Source organism: Penaeus japonicus, unplaced genomic scaffold (assembly GCF_977035675.1).
Source record: "Penaeus japonicus unplaced genomic scaffold, GWHDUDI00000001_assembly GWHDUDI00000017, whole genome shotgun sequence".
Lineage (NCBI taxonomy): Eukaryota > Metazoa > Arthropoda > Malacostraca > Decapoda > Penaeidae > Penaeus > Penaeus japonicus.
The window spans coordinates 30,021,403-30,026,402 of record NW_028234419.1 but is presented as its reverse complement, the minus strand read 5'-3'; the positions used below and the strand labels follow the sequence as shown (position 1 = coordinate 30,026,402).

General features: G+C 33.3%; 1 protein-coding gene across 1 annotated transcript in view; it reads right to left on the bottom strand.

The window, feature by feature from the left end:
• Positions 1–5,000, bottom strand: part of LOC122267149 (NADPH oxidase 5) — a 57,453-nt gene that overhangs the window by 6,737 nt on the left and 45,716 nt on the right. The gene's annotated exons all lie outside the window — the stretch shown is intronic.

Sequence of the window (5,000 nt, the reverse complement as noted above, 5' to 3'; positions counted from 1 at the left end):
CACCCGTTACCTCTTTTTTTTAAGTGAGCAGAGGCAAAAAATGAGGTTAGTAATCACCGATAAAATATACAGGTGCATAAAATTATATATATTAGATTGCTGAAGTCTGTAGTGAGAAATGTGGCCATAGAAGAAGCTTAAACACAGGGAAATAAGCTAGGCGGGAAAGTATAATACAAAATGGTAGGAAAATGTGATAATTTTGATGTACAGCGACTGAGTAACTAGGTTGTAACTGCTGGTAATGATGAGAGAATTTGGCAAATCTTATACAGACATAGTTTATATATATATATATATATATATATATATATATATATATATATATATATATATATATATATATATATATATATATGTATGTATATTGTCTCAGAGATGCAAAGACCTGTGAAAGTGAAGTAATTTACACAAGCACACATTCTAGCCAACAGATGGCTGGGGGTGACGAGTATTTATAAATACGTGTGCGTGCGTGTGTGTGTGTGCGTGTGTGTGTGTGTGTGTGTGTGTGTGTGTGTGTGTGTGTGTGTGTGTGTGTGTGTGTGTGTGTGATACTTGTATAATATGAATGTAATAAATATATATATATATATATATATATATATATAAAACAATATATTAGAAAATGATAACACACACACCAACATATACATGCATACATACATACATACATATATATATATATATATATATATATATATATATATATATATATATATATATATATATATAACAAACCTGGTACGTTTCCGTACTGTGCCACTTTACTAAATACCACGAAAGTAGTATCGATAGATTCCTTTCACTCTCTACTGGTTATACTTCGTGGATATTACCCACAATTCCACTCTATACTCCACAACCTTTTATCTGACTTTCACTGGTTTGAAAAAGGGGTAACTATCGAATTTTAGTCGAATTTAAGATTTTTATTAATTTAAGTTAATTATTGATTTCAGATGTTAATCTAATTTAATTATTAATGAGGTTTATTAATTTAATATAATTATCAATTTAAGATGTTTATTAATTTAAGATGTTTATCAATCTATGATGTTTATTAATCTAATTTGAATATTAATTTAAGATGTTTATTGATTAAATTTGATAATTAATTTTAGATGTTTATTAATTTCATTTAATTATTGATTTAAGATGTTTATTAATTTAATTTAATTATTAATTTGAGATGTTTATTAATCTAATTTAATTATTAATATAAGATGTTTATCAATTTAATTTAATTATTAATTTTAGTCGAATTCAAGGTGTTTATTAATTTAATGTAATTATTAATTATAGATGTTTATTAATTTATGTTAATGTATTCGTTAAATCTAATTATCAATTTAAGATGTTTAATTAAATTTAATTGTTGATTTAAGATGTTTATTCGTTAAATCTAATTATTAATTTAAGATGTTTATTAATGAAATTTGATTATTAATTTAAGATGTTTATTAATCTAGTTTAATTATCAATTTAAGATGTTTATTAATTAAATTTGATTATTAATTTAAGATGTTCATTAATAAAATTTAATTATTAATTTATGAAGTTTATTAACTTAATCTAATTATCAATTTAAGATTTTTTTAATATTTTATATGAACGACAGCCCTACGCCTAGATCGAATGGTCAGTCACAGCGCTTTTAAATTCCTTAATTTACGTGAATCCCCGTCGGTTGCTGTACCGTTAAGACGTGTCTGTGTTTTTTGCGGTATTGGTTCCGGTACGGGGTACACAGTGGCTTCGCGGGATGCATATAGACGATGTATTCAATAGGTATATCGCTAAATGAGAAACCAGTCTAAGCTGTGTATAGGAACCAAAATAAAAACTCCCCAAAAATCAGGTTAAATTCGTAGTAAGGTGGGGGTCTAAGAGGGTGGGTGGAGGGGGGGGGCGGTGGATGTCCCTCCTTATCTAAGACTTACTTTAAAACTAGCGCTGTCACACTAGCCTATTTTCCGTCGTTTTATTTCGTCAATTTTCAAAAATTGTCAATTTTTCGAGGCGCGCAGTCACACCAGGCTTAGTAATGCGATACTCGCATCGCAATGGCGCCGAACAAGCGATAGTGCGCGGTTATGCTAGACTTTGTTTAAGCAGATGCTGAGAGTAACAAGAAAACACAATAAAATATTCTAATTCAAGTATTCTTCTGAAGGGCACGTGTCCAATACTGTCCATCCACACAGTCCATTATGTTTCAAAACTGGAGGAAAAATAGCGCGCTCTGCGGCTGACGGATGTAAACAATGAAGTCGAGCACTTAAAACAAATTTTTATCTATGGAAATAAAATTTAGATTTATATATTTCTCTTTGTCAATTTTATGCTATAAATAAGGTAAGTAAATTTCATCATATTTGAATATAATTAATGATTTAAAACAAATACGAACATTTAAAAATATAGTTCTTGATTTGATTATGCTTGGCCAATAGGACGACGGGAATGTTTCACGCGGAAACTCGGAATTATCGTCTGACTAGAAAGATGCCAATTCGCTCAAAAGTTGACAATTTTTCAGAAAATTGACGGAAAAGTGCTAGTGTGACAGCGCCTTTAATAAGCCGATGGCTCCTAGTGTGACTGCGCGCCTCGAAAAATTGACAATTTTTGAAAATTGACGAAATAAAACGACGGAAAATAGGCTAGTGTGGTCGTTGGGTTAGGATTTTATAAACGGAAATGCCAGAAAATAGCGCGTGCAAAATTCCAGAGAAAGATTACTTCTTGTCAAGGCGTAGGCGCGGAGACCATCGCGATCGCTGGACACACGGAACGCCATGCGGGTGAGTAAATTGTAAAGAGGTATTTTACACTTTTATTTTACAGTAGATATATATATCTTGAAACTAAGGAACATTTGAGTAATATATCAATGCAATTCATTCATAAATTATCCCGCAATTTCCATGATCTATTCCATGGCTTTTCCCTGTTATCGGGGCCTAAGATTGTGGGGTATCGGGGGGGGGGGGGTCGCGGATAATATCCACTGGTAATGAGTAATAGAGGCTGAGACGAATTAATTAATACTTCTCGTGGTATTTAGTAACGCGGCACTATTTGGAAAGTTAACCTAGATACAATAAGTGATCATCATCCCTCAGGCTTCATTTCAGTGTCCGAGAAAAATGAAAAGATGCTTCGACTGTTATATCCCCCTTAGATAAAAATAGTGCATTTACCAATTAAAAAACAAAAGCATGCTGGTTAACATGTATTTCGAGCATCGACTAGTTTGTCAAAGGTTAACCAGTGTCTATCCAAGAACTGGAGAAACGTACATTCATCTATGTGTGAGTATAGTAGTACGTGTACGCGCGTAGATGTACACACACTGTCACCTGTGCGCCTGTGTCCACTGTTTCATAATTATGTACGAGACTTCAAATCTCTGAAGCTGTAGAGCGACAGAGAAAGCGAGCCAACAATTTTAATTGATTGTGCTTGTTACTGTGCTTATGATATGTTTTATGTGTACACACACACATACACATGTGTGTGTGTGTGTGTGTGCATGTATGTATGCATTTTCGTATGTATGTATATGTATATAAATATATATGTACATATATGTATATGCTTATATGTATATGTATATGTATATAATGTAAATATGTATATGCACACACACACACACACACACACACACACACACACACACATATATATACATATATATATGTGTGTGTGTGTGTGTTGTTTATATATATATATATATGTATATATATATATATATATATATATATATATATATGTATGAATGTATATGTGTATATATATATATATATATATATATATATATATATATATATATATAAACAGACTCATACACATACACATACATACACAAACACCACACACACACACACTCACACACACACACACATACACACTCACACACACACACACATATATATATATATATATATATATATATATATATATATATATATATATATATGTGTGTGTGTGTGTGTGTGTGTGTGTGTGTGTGTGTGTGTGTGTGTGGGCACACTAAACCTCATACAAAGCGCAGAAATGAGTGTTCACAAACATGGATATTCCTTCTGGTGTTTCATGGAAATCTACACTTACTCCCAAAATGGAAATGACAGCAGGATGTGTTTGTGAAATGAATGATGACTTCTTCTCGATTCAATTTCTGTATCTAAAACTTGAGACAAAAACTGTTGTTGTTTTTTTGTTTTGTTTTTTTTCTCACCGAACAGATACCACAAGAAATAAAAAATAAAAAATAAAAAAAAGGAATCATAATGATGATAAACCAGACTCACGTTATCTCTGTAAAAAGATACTCACCATACATCACCACCAGGCACTGTCACCACCATATTCACACCGCCACCACCAGCATCGCAGATGGCATGGCCTATGTTGAACGTATTTAACCTGGATAAACCTGCTCCTTTGATACCCATGTCAGGTGGTGGGTGGAGGGTGGTGGGTGGGTGGGTGGGGGGGGGGGCAGTGGTGACTAGAATGGAATTTTTTCGATGTTTTTTTCGGTGGGAATGTTGAAGATTAGAGTGAAAAAAGAGATGTGCAAGCCGGAGAGAAAGACCGTGAGTGCAGGAGTAAGCAATAAACGAGACAAAAAAAGGAAAGAGAAGAAAAAAAAAACAATTAATAACCGTTGATGGAAAGGATACCAAGCTGGAGACAGACAGCAATAAGAGCAAGGAAAATGACACGGAAAACACGTGGAAAGAAAGGCAAAAGAAGCGAGAAAACGAATAAATGAAGAGGACAGCGCATAGGGTCATGAAGAAGGTCATGAAGTGAAGCCGTCACGTAGAACCTCGCGAGCAGAAGGGAAAACCTGTTAATCATTATCGGGCATTGCTGCTTGTTCTCTTTCGCAATCCCGTGTCCACTGGGAATATAGGCCTATGCACACACGATGTTAGTGACGCACCTGGAATTCTGGCTGATATTTTCAGTAATAATTTTGCTGT